Source organism: Macrosteles quadrilineatus, unplaced genomic scaffold (genome assembly GCF_028750875.1).
Source record: "Macrosteles quadrilineatus isolate MER2022 unplaced genomic scaffold, UCM_ALF_1.0 Scaffold_3__2_contigs__length_128488019, whole genome shotgun sequence".
NCBI lineage: Eukaryota > Metazoa > Arthropoda > Insecta > Hemiptera > Cicadellidae > Macrosteles > Macrosteles quadrilineatus.
In genome coordinates this window covers 75654683-75669830 of record NW_026542596.1, presented here as the reverse complement: position 1 = coordinate 75669830, position 15148 = coordinate 75654683, and the positions used below count along the sequence as shown (strand labels likewise).

At 30.8% G+C, this 15148-nt stretch overlaps 1 protein-coding gene across 3 annotated transcripts in view; it reads right to left on the bottom strand.

The window, feature by feature from the left end:
• The window catches only part of LOC128990405 (uncharacterized), a 382719-nt gene that overhangs the window by 145250 nt on the left and 222321 nt on the right, over positions 1 to 15148 (bottom strand). The window lies entirely within an intron of this gene.

Sequence of the window (15148 nt, the reverse complement as noted above, 5' to 3'; positions counted from 1 at the left end):
CATACATGTATACAAATTTAAGCGACAAATATTTTTAGTCTAAAATGAAAAGTTTAATCGGTCTCAGGTCTAGTTATTCCCGTGCACTTTAATAGTGTCTTCCCTACAGGGAAATCCACTAAAAAACTTAAGTCCCTAAATAGAGGGAAGCTTCTTCTTAACACATTTTACTGAAATCCATATATGAATCACTTTATTATTTAATAATAATTGCGTTCTGATTAGCTGAGAGCATGTAAGTGATAAATGTAAACTGAATGTAAAACGGGCTATGTTTATTTGGAGTTTCACCCCACTAATTCACAAGCCCCACCACTGGGTCTGATTAGTTAGTTTGGGACTGTGCGCTCTATCGCTACATCAAAGAGGGAAGTAATGCCAATATCTCAACTTAAATTAATCCTTTATAACTACATCTCAGTTTGACAAAGGAATATATTTAATGAACAGTTTAAGAAGGTATTAGATTACTTTGTTTGTACGGCGTTCTAAATACGTAAGAAGATCTGTCATTATGTTTGTATTGTGTTGCCAATGGCAACTCTTACTCTTTAAAAGTATTATCATTGACTTTATATCTTAAGTCAATGGTTCTACAAACTGACTTTGTAGCTGAGTAGGTAGTGCTCGCCTAGCAATCGAAAGGTCGCCGGTTCGATCTTGAGAAAAGTCACTAGCTTTTTGATGGTTTGAAACTGGACCCAGCTGTACTTGATCATTATACATCAAATAACTGATCCTTACTAACTAACCAGCAAAAAAATGATAAAGAATCCTAGACTGTCCCAGAAATCTTTTAAAGTCCTCATGTTTTCTTTGACTAACACAAACTTCTGTCATGATTTAATTTTGGATTTTAAAATGTGATGTGTATTTTAGTTTATGCCATTACTAACATTTACGTTGATACTTTTGTGTACCGTAGAAGTATTGGTTGGTTATAAGTGATCATTTCAATCTTGATATGCAATAGGTGAATCAATTAATTGATTGAATTCCAAAAACGACAACTAACGAAATTTGTTCAACTTTCACCCCACATTTGAGTGTAGTACAGTTCTTTTTACGTTGGAAGGTTGAAGAAACGTTTTGATGTAACTTGTTTGGAGCAATTACATTATCACAAGTCTGGACATAGCACCTGCCCGTCCTGCCACTTTCATACCTTAAAAACAACTTTACTTCAACCCGGGACAAAGTTTTTATAAAATACATCCCATATTTGATCAATAATATGTGTTGAGCTTCATAACAATAACTTAAAACAACCTATAATAAGAAAATTACACCCCCACCACAGGAACTTGCAGACTAAGCGATGTTTTTATTTTCTGATTTTATTTCCACTAAAATGTTTCCTTAGAAATCTTAGGACTTATTTCCCTATTAAATTAAATTAGTCTTAGTGAGTAATTTGCGTGTTCTGCTACAAAGAATATAATGAAATGTGATTTTACTGGAACGTAGTAGAAGTAGTAGTAGAACGCAGTAGAAAGTACGATTTGAAAAAGTGCCTAATATATATGTCTATAAACAAGCAGACTACAGCTGATTATTTTTTCCCATAGGAGTAACATGGTAGTTTCAAATTTAAACTTTACTGAACCTTTCTCTGTAACCATTTAGAGTATAAAAACGCTTATATTTTACGCTATTTAATCTTCTTAATTGTTTAAAAGTTCTTCAGAACTGTTTAGAAATATAAAGAGTGTTCAAAAAAGGTTGGCACATATTTTACCTAGTGATTCCTTGGGCCGAAATAATGAGAAAATCAGGTATAACAATTTTTCCAAAATCGCTTCGTTAACCAGTTATCCGCCATTTTGTACTTTTTACATAAACAGTTTTATTTTTGGACTTTTTCAAATGATCTTTATAAAACTTGGTATGTATGTTAAGATAAAAGATACCCATGTCAGAAAAATGGGTAGAATAAGGCAGCCGCTCAGGTTTGATCCATTTTACAACTGAAAATCTTTATATTTGAGCTATTTCTTATTCGATCTTTTTGAACTTGGTATCATTTGAAAGGGAATTAAAAATGCTAAATAAAAGTATTCCAGACGTTGGTTAATAAAATCAGCCGTTTTTAAGTCATTTAAAAAATAAAAATGGTCGCAATTTTAAAATTACAGTTGAATAAAGATGATACTTTTTTCTAACATGGGTCTCTTGTACCTTAACACACATACTATGCCTTATAAATATCGGTTGAAAAAGTCTACAGATAAAAATATTTCTGTAAAAAATACAAAATGGCGGATATCTGGTTAACGAAGTGATTTTGTAAAAAATTGTATACGTGATTTTTTCTTTATTTTGACCCAAGAAATCGCTAGGTAAAATATGTCCCACCTTTTTTGAACACAATGTATAACGAAGTTTTATGTTTTGAGGGTCAAATATGGGAAACCCCCATTTTACCCCATAAACCCCGTCCTCATAATCCGATAATGCTGTTACGTGAACTCGTTCAAATATATATATGTTAGCACATTTGTACGAAATCTCACCAATTGTGTATTGGTTGTAAATTAATTTGAACTGATGATTTTTTGGGCCTCTAGGGACCTTAGAACGAAATTTTGGGGAATTTGAGAGAAACTGGTCCCGGGCCCAGGTCTTACTATGATACATACGGTAATACCTTATTCCCTATAAAGGTAATTTGAAAAAAAGTAACATTCTTAAATTTTATTTTATAGTTAAATGAAACTGAATCAGTGTTGGCACCATAATAATGAGAATTTTCCCCATAAACATAACAATCACAAACGTACTGTATGTATAAAACAAAAATTGAATAAGGTAAATTTGTCATTTTATCAGGACAAAAATATGTACAGTTAAATAATACTTGCTGGATAACATGGCTAACAAGCAAAAAAGGTCAACAAGATGTATGCCTTTATAAATTAAAATTAGAACTAAAAATCTCTAAATAATTTGTATGTATTGTTATTTGTTGTTGTTGTTGTAATTTGTATGAAAAATAATTAGTTCCCTCTAGTTACATTGTATACTTTTGACTACATACATACATACTACTACTACAAACTATTGAAAATAGTTATGAAATCTTACGCTTCAAACCTATAGCGATGGTTTAAAATTGCATTATATGGTTATTTATAACAATGAAAAACAGTTTGAAAGCTTTAGTTTGCCCCTGCGCTTTTCTTCCTAAAACAGTGTTTGGAATAAACAGAGGAACCTTCTTCAATAGAAATTCGACATTGACAACACGTGTCATTTTCACATTCCTTTCATTTCATGTTATTGCAAACCTCAATAAGCCGTCAACTTTGATTACACGTCTTATTTATTAATCTCCACGAGAGACTTGTTATCAAGGTTCCAGTGTACATGTTAAGTCTAGGAACTCAGTATAGATCAACGTGCTACATGTGCTCATTAAAATGCAACTCTCGACTCAAAATCTCTTATTCTGAGGGCTCAGTATTCATATCTGCATTTAATAAGCCATATAATTGACAGAAGTTCTTAACGTTCTCAACTTGAATAATAATACATGATAAATCGAAATAAACTTCTCCAAGTAGAGTTCATGCTTTTACAAGAATAACATCATTACACTTAAGCTTACATACATTTTTTCATTATATTCTAGTTAAATAAGAGCTTACATTAGTTTTCAGTTTATATGGTTGATACATATAATGATTCAGTATTTAATTTTCATGTTTTTATGTATTTATGGGGTTATCAGATTTTTGAGGTCCAATGCAACGTTTTACTTGTAAATTAATTGGTTTTGGTATTAGGTAAAATATGATTACTTACCTGGTTACTAAGCTTAGAAAACAGCAATTATGTTTTATGGTTAAAATATATTTCAGTAGGTGCACTGAATGAATAAATATCCAATGCACCATTGTTAAATTAAAACTAATATATAAAGTACACCATGAACCCTTAAGGTACAATCTTGCCATGTTACATAATGAACAATGTATGAAGATTTTATAGTATTGCATAGTATAGTAGGGCACTATAACTTGAGGAATAATAACACTATTTCATTGTTGAAATCTAACTTTTTACAGTTACAGTCGTGATCATCATGAGTGAATTACTCATTCTAATTTCCTACGAAGCAGAAATAATGCAAATAATCATCCTTTTATAATAACCCTGGGTGCTTTGAAACACGATAGAGTAATTCCTCAAATTAAGGGTAATTTTGTTTCAACCCACACAAGGCTAATAAGCAGTAAATGCAGATCAAAGAGTTGCTATTTAATTTGGAACATTCAATGAATCATTCATGATATTTGATGTATTTATTTCTTTTTACGGCCAAATAAAAAAAAACATTTTGTGTATATTTATAGGATTTCTAATTTTAAAGGTGTATATGGGGGTTTCAATTATGACCTATATGTACTCTCGCTTTTCAATAGAAATTGGGATTGTGATAACAAATTCAACTTGTTAATTAGTCTTAAAGAATTATATGTAAACATGGTTAGGATATATTTTACTTTAGATAACAATTCAATAGTAAGTGTTTACCATTTCTTAATATCTTATTTGACAGTAATTATAAAATGAAATTATCTTTATTAAATATGAACAGTTTAGTTGGTTTTGAGATTTCATTCGTAATTCTAAATTTTGAAAACCCTTTGTTATAATAGATAATTCTCTAAAATTATATCTATAGATCTGTTTTAACTATAAAACAAAGAACCGGGAAGGGCTTTTCGGTCCAAAACCTAAAATGGACTTTTGATACTTCACATTAAATTTAATGCGCGTTATTTTATGATCCATAAGAGTATAATAGAGCGGTATATAGTCGACATGAAATAGCAGTATGGACATTACATTGGATAGGGAGGATATTAAATTTATTTTAGCTGCTCGGTTCACTTTCATTAACTTTCTAAATTGTATTTCCATTTCAGTTAATATACATTGCAAACAAAATCTCCACTACTTGCACACCAAACAAAAATGGGGAAAAGTTGTTTCATTTTATTACAATACTTATTTTTCACAGCCTTTTTACAAAGTCTTACAACTTTACTCAAACTACTCATATTTTCTACTAAACGTTGTATTTATGCTTCTTCCCTAGATTATTTATATTTTTTATCCCAAATAACGTCTTCTACAACATATAGATCTAAAAAAGTAAATGGACGATGTTTGGTCCATTTACGGAAACAATGTAATGTTTCGTAAAAAGTTGAGGTAAATTATTTTAGATTTTATTTTAAAGGGACCGGTTTAAAATATCCCCAAAACAAAGTGATTTTAATTTATTTTTGGAAAAAAATATGTAAGTACTTATTAAACAAATATATTTCCTAAAATGTCCTAGCGCGTAGTTGTAAATATAAATTATAAATATTGTTATATAAGGAACCTTTAAAAAAATAGCACCTTTACAAACTACACTAAATGTATTCAGTTCTTATGGTAGCCGATTGGAGATAATTTAGTCGGAATTTAGTCAATACCAAAAAAACCGTTATGTTTATGTAAAACAAAGTTTTCGATTCTAAAAAGGTGGACAATTACAAATAAATTTATAGTAACTACAGTTCATTGTCTCTCGCCATCTGGCTAATGTTTGACCATTAATCTAACAATACAATTATGTGTAGACTAATAGCCCTAATGCGTCTATCTTTTCATAAACTTGTATATTGCTATATGCGTTTTAATTTTTATATAGACTGTGTATTATGGTATCATCCATTAAATTTTTCCCAAGATAACCTTAAACGAATTCTGCAATTTAATGAGTTCTTGGACAGTATTCTTGTTAACATACAAAAAAAGAATAAATTGATTAATATAAACAAGTAAAATTTTATACTAATGAATCCTTCCTGCAATTTTGATATAAAAAATAGTCCATTAGGGATGCAGCGTTTTTCTTGTCTTTCGCCTACTGGTTCTAAGATGATGGTAGGAGTGTTTATTATCAAATTATAGGTAATCATTTAATATGTTTTAATGTTTGACAGTAATGTATGGGACTGTTGTGGGTCTTAAGTTTAAATGTATTCATGCATCATTGAAAGTGGCTAGGTTAGGTCAGGTTACGTTAGGTTCCGTTATTTTAGTTACAAATCGTGTCCATATACAGTTCATTCTTATCCTTTAATTTTATTTACTCTATCGGTGGCAACAATATAAGAAGGGCAGGTTTTATACAAGCATATCCATAATATCCACCCAAGTTACAATAATTAGGTCGTAGGTGACATGCTTTGCCACCAAACTTGCTGTTAACCCTTCATACTATAGGTTCTGATCCTCAAGCAACTTGACCTACTATAGAATAAGAATATTTATTTTTAACGATATTTAAAGGGTTTTGAAGCTATTTTTATAAAATCAAACAATAAAGATTTCAAATATTGGTAAATATTGCTATATCTTTGAAATTTTAAACTATAATTACCTTCGATTGTGTTAGTTGATCTATATCGTTAGTTAGAAGAAGAATGACGTATTCCGTTATGAGGTTTTAAAACTTTTTACACAATATTATTTGAAAACAAATTAAAATTACAACTATTATGTCAATCGAATATTAAGAGCTAAATAAGCTGCGATGAAGATGAGTTTTGTTTCATATCTCCAAATAAAGACTGACAGTTTCTAATTTGTTGCAAACTTTGAATTCACTACAGGGAAGTGACCTTAATCATCTGGGCTAAATAGTTGTTTGGAAAATGACGATTATCATAGACACGTATAACAATATGTTTTATACATATTACCCCATGCAATCCTTTTCAGATTGGTAATTTCTACTTATGAGATTTTATTATTAGATTTATTGTATTTTAGGCCAATAACACTACCTACTATAACATACAATAGCATACTATAACATAGTACTATATAAAATCTTTCTTTCATATACTCTTCTTTCTTTCTCTGTTATTAAATGAATAGAGAAGTGACATTTGGAACAAAGTTTCCTCTGTCGTTATTTTTACACATTTTGAGTTTGGGTTGTTAAAGATATTTCTTAATAAATAAGTAATTTTATTCATTCAAATGAGAATCATCCTATTATAGTATCTTTAACAAACAGAATATACAACTCAATAAAAAAATATTACATCAAACAATGTTAGTATAAAAAATGAACCATGTTAAACTTAACGAGCATCACAACACTAACAAGGACACACGCATTTTAAATCACAAACCTTCCTAGTTTAACAATTCATGGCATAAATAATCAACTCAATATATCCTTTAATTTATAAAACCACAATCGTATAAATTTTTTAACATCTCTGGCTCGACAGTTGCTAGTGAATAAAGTGGTTAGTTTTAAAATTAAAACAATAATGAAGTTTTACGGCTGTATGATTGTTAAATCCGTTTACCCGGCATAATACAATTTCGGTCACTTCTCCTTCAACTTTTTACTTCGTCTAAAATCATTTAACCTATCGTATCGTATATGTTATTTGATTCTGAAATCAAATGAACCCTCAACGTGTACATCCTTACTCTATTTATAATGGTACGGGACTAACACATTAAAACTGCATGTATAACAAAGTTATTAGATGTATACTTGGAATCGAATTTAAAGTAAATTGTGTATAGGATAGTTTATATCGTTAGTACAGCTTACAACTTCTTAACGATAAAAACTGTAACATTTTAATAACTAGATTTACCTCGTGTAGTCTTTTGTTTTAGTTCAAAATAGTATCCATTTAAATTGTAAAAAACTGCGTCTTATAGATTTTTCAATCGAAACCAGCTAAAAGGCACGCTCTTTTGAGGCGTATACACAAATTGTATCTCAAAATAACTACATTCTAACGTATTCACAACAAAAAATAAAATGTCTATAAGCCTTAAAAGTGTATGACTCTTTAATTGCATTTAACGTATTGAAATTTTGAAGAATTTGCTTTGGTTGAAAAATAAAGAGTTTTATTCGCCGATTTTATAATACCATCAAAATTCCTCATTAAAAGTTTGTCAGTTCGACAGCAGTAATTGAGAAACTTGTAACACCTTCAACTAAGGTTGATCTCGGTCATGTTTGCGCCTATGTTTCACTAATTCAACTGTAATTACTTTCTCAGAAAACTTAGCTCATTTACTTTTCCCAGAATTATCATTGGTGTAACTGTAGACTTGCCAGATATTGGGGCAATTATAGTGTCATTCAATCTAATGTATTTCATAAATTCTTTGTTTTCCTTAAATACGACAGCTGTTTGTACCTATTTCACAAGTTTAACATCTTTTTCAGTAATGTCGATTTGTTCGACCGGTTTCTTTTACAGTAGATCCAACTTATACATTTTAAATAAAACCTCCAAACTAATTTCAGCTGACATACTCAAAACATCCATAGTATAGCATTTCAGTGAAGTGTTATCCGCTGTTGAGATAGAGTAACAAAAATGTATTATTGTCGAATTCAGCTTTGAATGTGTTGGAGAGAACATTAGCTGGCTAAACGGTTTACAATTGCTATTTTAACTGGTACCATTATACGGTATAATAATATTAAATATGTTCACTGGTTCTGGTTCGATCCTGAGAAAAGTAAGTAGCTTTTTAATGGTTCTAAACTGAACCCATCATGGTTCAATCATAATTTTTAATGGTTCTGTTCCTGATCATTGGCCATTAAATAAATTTTTCTTGATAATGACAGCTGATCTTAGACAGCAACAAAGCTACAGTGATCACATTTTTCAACAATGCATCTTATCAAATCAAATCATTTATTCAGCCAGAATTAACAATATACAAGTTGTATTGGCTAAGTCAAAATGAAATAAAAGTTGGATTCATATACTTAAGAACTATTTACAAATATACAATCTTATACAATATACAATGGTGCAGATTTATATATAAGTATTTGCATCACTATTAATGGAACTGAGTTTAGATGTAAATTCTTGGACGCTTTAACAGGTAAACTTAATCAACATAACCTATAATCGACATAACCTATAAACATTTTAATTGTCTTTTAAATTTTAACAGGTTTGGTTCAAGTTTAAGAAAAAGTGGAAGTGAATTAAAAAGTGTTATGCCATTGTACGGTAAGTGTTTCTTGAAGAAGGTTGTTGAATGTTTAGGAATAGGTAATGTGTGTGAATTGCGCAATGTGTATTGGTTTTTTACAGAAAAATCAAATTTAGAAAATTCCTGTTTCACAAATGTTTGTTTAACATTTGTGTCCTAGCTTTTTGCCTATGCAATCAGTTATGTGGCGTCCCCATCGATATGATTGAACTGTTTCTTTTATTGATCCTCTATTTAAAATTTTATATAAATTAGTCGAGGAATTAGAAGTACAAAACAAAGTTTATCCTGCTATACCATTGTATTGCCATCTATAATCTATGTTATGCATATTTTGCATCCACCTTGCAAAATAAATAAACTAATCAGAAAAGATTGTGATTTTATTTTCTCCCATGATACATATAGTAAGATTATTTGGAGAAAAAAAATTTCGTCAATCTTTAAGATAAGTTTTGGGTGGAAATATCAGTTTTGGGTCCCCTTGAACAAAAAAAAATTTTTACAAAATTTGCTCAAATAATTTTCATGAAGATTTTGTTCTATTCAACCCTAAAGCAAATGGTAGGCCTACAATACTCGATGCTGTAAAAAATAATATTTGAGAGTTAATCAAATTTTTTTTAATTTAATAATAAAATATCATAGTACACCCACTACTTTCCCATTAAAAGAGTTTTTGTCAAGCTAATGAGAGAAAGTATGTATAAGTTAGCTGACACCGGTTGTTTAGTCAAGAGAATGTCTTTAAAAATGAAATAGAATCCCTTTTTCAGGCTGAGGTCCACATGGCTTGCAGCATAGACAATTGCAGCTAATCTGAAATACATTAATACATAGAAATATATTTTTAAAAGCTATGATATAACTTAATCTTATACATCTATATATTTAACAAGTTGTATTAATTTCTTAAACAAAATGAAAAAACATGCAAATTTAAAAAACTATTATATTCATGTAATTTTTGAGTTTGTAAACAGCATAAACCGTGACAGTAATTGCACAACAACGATTACATCTTAAATGATGTAATGCAATATTTATTTTCACTATCTAAACACACAATAGGGATATTATTCTAGTCAAACATTTGTACATTTATTCATTCCTATTCATTTTTGCACAATAAATGCTTAGACAAAACTGTTCTACAGTATATGAACACTTATGATGTCTGTTACTCTAAATAATTTTCACTCTATATTACAGTTAAATACGTAGGTACACTTGAAGTAACATTTTAGCTCTCTCAATATATGGACGGATGTAAAGGACCCGACCTGCTTTTGTGAAGTGGACTCCACAGTCCAAGAGGAGAATCCATTGAATCAAACGTCCATTGATGTAACGTCCAGATTGGATACTCGAGAGGTTCATTTGTGTGCGTCAATAGTGTTTGACCAACAAACGTAATTTTAAGGGATACTTTTATTCAAATAAGCAATTAGGTTAATGGGTTAGGTTAAGTTCTCATAAGCAAGTATACACGACTTCAGAAATCTATATACCTCTGATTCAATTGTAGGTTAGTAAAAAGTTTTAGATAATATGGGTATCTCATAATTATGATGGATAGCTTTGATTGCTAGTTTTAACCCTTTTTAAGCTAATTTTCTATATAGCTATCACCGTTGGTCTAATTTTAAAAGCTGGATCTGGGGCCAATTTATTTTTTGTTTTGATGTCCCCGGAGGCCAAAAAAAACCATCCGTTCAAATTCGTATAAATGGGTCCGTTAGCACGATAACTCGAGGAAAAAAGATCAGAATTTGATGAAATTAGGTAGAGTCAACCTACGTTTATTTGAAAGAGTTGGCTAACCAGTGTGATCGGAACATTGGAACGGGCTTTTTTGGGGGAATTTAAGGGGTAAAATTGGGTTTTCTCATTTTTTGACCCTCAAAAGATATTTTTTTTTCAAATTTCTTCTATACTGTTTTGAAGAGCTTAAAACACTAATAATTCAGTATATTAAAGTGTTTTTTATGGTTATTGGTACGGAGTAAATTGTAAATTAAAAATGTCCATGGCATTCTTATGGAGAATAAGTAAACTTTTGTAGTTTGCTTGTTTATGCATATATTTGGATCAAAATTGGTCAATCTATCTATTTTATGTCAGCTGATCACTATTTGTTTTTGGTGTATGGAAATTGAAGATTTTTTGAGATCTCATCTGTAAGGACATGGGCTAGTTTTGAATACAGAGTGATGAAAATATATTTATCAACCTTTTAATCATTTATGTAACGTTTTTGTGAAAGCAAAATTACGTTGTGTGATCATTTATTTTTATTTAGAAACTGTGACCTACTAAACCAGTATATATATCAAACCATTTTGTTGTATTAATGCGATATCAAATCCGATATGCCATAATATCACCTCTCTATCACTATCCAAGTATATCATCACAGTATATTGCCACAAGTAGCTTCGTCGACTCATAAATACAGATAACTTCCTTACTCTATGTCGCACCTGCTTCTAGCATACATATCGTATTATTGCTGCTACCTAAAACATCAGATTTCGTAAACTTATAACTGACACATGACAATTAGTAATTTATGTCTGTTAGGTTGGGTGATATGACTGTATTCAAAGAAACTATACAACTATACAGACCATATGATAACATTTCCATATATATTTTGTAATCCTGCTTAGAAACCTTTTACTATAAAGATTTGATTTGGTTTACTGCATACTTTATTCGTACGATTATTGACCATCAGTTTTATTTTAACAAGTTTATATGTTCCTTAACAATATTATGAACTATATATACTGTTTTACTGTCATATCTACTGTATGTATAATAAAGCAGAACGCTTATTTATTGAGCAAATATTGTGAACGTGAAGGTACAGCACAACGAATCGAAGATCAGTTCTTAAGTGGATTAAACCAACCTGAAAAAAATCGATTAAGTTAAAAACCAAGGTTTTTCTTGTTAAACTAATGTTTTAATCAGTGGCACGGAAGTTGAAGGATTAGAATAACAAGTAAGGGAGATGAATTAAAACTTTAAAGATACAGAGACATCTCGGTTAGTGCTTGATGTTGTACAATTGTAAACAACATATTTTTCCCCAAGAGTCTTGGGTTCACAATAGCACTGAACTGTATTGATTTCATAATAAATCTTTTTACATCTTTATATTTTGCATTGAAATATTAACTTACTCACAGATATATTTCACAGAAATTACAGCAGTCGTTAAAAAAAAGGAAATTAAAAAAAATACTTCAACTTAAAAGTTAAGTTATTGCTTTTGAAAATTGAATAATACGGTAAACTTGTAAACCAAATTTATTCAAATGCAAGTTTGGACAGTGATAATATAATGGCTTTTAGCCCGATCTATATTTATGAGTTGGATAACAGGGGCCCTGGGATTACCATTATTAACTTTGAAAACGCAATTAATGCAACATGGAGTGGAATGACATCCTTTTATAGCTTGACACACGGGAATATTTTTCTATTTCCGTTGATCCCAAAACGTGTAGTCCTATTCCGCCCGAGTTTTATTTCGCCCGGAGCCTAATTACTCCCAATTCGCCCGCGGTCCCAGATTAACCCCTATAATCCTCAGCTCTACCTGCGTCAGGAGTCCTATTCCATCCACGGTGGCGAAGCCCCGCCTCCTAGGACCCTACCCACCCCCAGCTATGTAAAAGCCCTCCCCTACCCATCACCCCTACCACTTTATAATCTGAAACTTTCCTTTGGGTTGAAACGCTTCAACAGTAATCTATATTGACAAATATTTACGATATAACAGATTAATAAAATTGACTGTCCATGAACTGTTAGTTACTGTACGGTAACTGTATGTTTCTGTACGGCAAACAGAAACATATGATAACACTGCAATCCAAGTCATGGCCAAACAAAGGCCACTAGTTAGCTGCTTCTCAAGCTCAAAGGTGTGCAGTTGGGTATTTAACACTAAATACCCAACTGCACACCTTAGAGTTTTCTTTATTATACAATGTAAATAATTCGCCTATTGGGTCTGATGATGATTGGAGTGTCGAATCAAACTCGATCACCATTTGCCATCTTTTATGTATATTTATCGTCTGGTGAGATAACTAACAGTATAAGAGCACAAATATATGTTTTAAGTGTTATTAGACGTTTTTTTACTTTTCGTATACAATGTAATATAGTAGTTTACGCAAGGAATACATTAAGATAGTGTCGTTTACTCTATTGACGCGAATTGCATACACTACTTTACCTACGACAATATTTTAATTACTTATATCACTATTCATAACTCCTAAGAGAGGTTACGTTTTCGTTTAATTTATAAAATCTCATTCCCACTGACATTGATGCAACGAACCATTCTACCAATGCTGCTTTGTAAATAAACAATGCTGTTAAGGGAATCTTTTTAATTCTAAGAAGGGGTATATGTCTTAAATAAAGCCATATAAAAAACTTTTAAGTAAAGATCCATAACTTATTTTTACATTTTTCAGATTTGATTTTGTTATGCATCAAATTAAAGCCGAACATTTAATTAGTAATTTTAGATAAAAAGAAAATTGGTGACGTACTAACCAATGGGTATGTTTTCATTAAACTTGGCAATTATTGTTCATTTAACACTAAGCTATCTCCATTTGAATATAAACAAAAAACACACCTCATTACCTTCCGTGTAGCAGCAAACCTAAAGGCTACTCATTAAATTAATATTATTTAAATTGTAAATACATTTAACAATTTTAAGGGAAATATTTTAATAGAAATCCAGCAAGGCAAACTAACTCTTTGTATGTCAGTTGATATTATGTAAAGTTGACTTGGCTAATGCTAAGTCTGTAGGCTTGCGGCAGCGGCGGATATTTTATCCTTTAGTGTTTAGTTTTTAATTATTTATTTATTCTACCAATGGTATCACAATTTTTACATTCAAAAATAAATTAAATAGGTTAAATCGCTGCCGTTTAGTGAGTACAGTACTAGTACTTAGGTGTGCTGATACAGGGAAGAGTTCTTTAGTGTATAGTTTTGAAAGCTTATTAGTATAAAATATGAATTGGGAAATTTCACACAACAATATGCAATAATAAGCTACTAACAGTCATCCTGTAAACATCATACAGTAACTAATTGTCCTTCTGTGTCCACTAAACTCTACCACTTAAATCAACCAGAGTCCACTATGTTAAAATGAATGAACCTGACACATGTTGTGTAAAATATTAAATTACTATTTTCATTACACTGTCTCAAAAACACCTGTCTTACGGATCGTTTTAGTACCTAAAGATAGCTTTTTGCGGACTAGTCCGTAAAATTTTACGGACTCAAATCATATGGTTATGTCAAAGCTTATCTCAAAAACAAAAACAAACAGCTGTTCTGATCCTTTTAAATGCTTTAACAATTCATAAACAAACTTTATTTGTTTCTTATATAACCTCTCGTGGAAAAATGCGAAACTCTGCTATTTCTCCCCTGTTATTTCGCACGGACAACGCTTGGACATTCCAAGTCAACATCCCTCGCGCTTCATTCACATCCTGTCTGGTTATTTATAAGAAAATATTGTCGTAGGTAAAGAGTGTACGCAACTCGCGTAAAAAGAGTAAACTACACTATCTTAACGCATTCCTTGCTTATACTACTATATTACATTGTATATGAAAAGTAAAAAAAGATAATCTAATAACACTTAAAACTTTTGTGCTCTCATACTGTTATCTCACCAGACGATAAATATACATAACAGATGGCAAATGGTGATCGAGTTCGATTCGACACTCCAATCATCATCAAACCCAATAGGTGAATTATTTACATTGTAGTATAGTAGAATAAAGATAACTCAAAGGTGTACAGTTGGGTATTTAACACTAGAAGCAGCTAACTAGTGACCTTTGTTTGGCCATGTCTTGGATTGCAGTGTTATCGTATGTTTCTGTTTGCCGTTAAACGCAATATTTTAAATAATTAAATTGCTTATTTGCACATTTTGGATAGGAAGACAAACATACAGTAACTAACAGCACATAGGTAGCAAATTTTATTAATCTGTTATGTCGTAAACATGTAT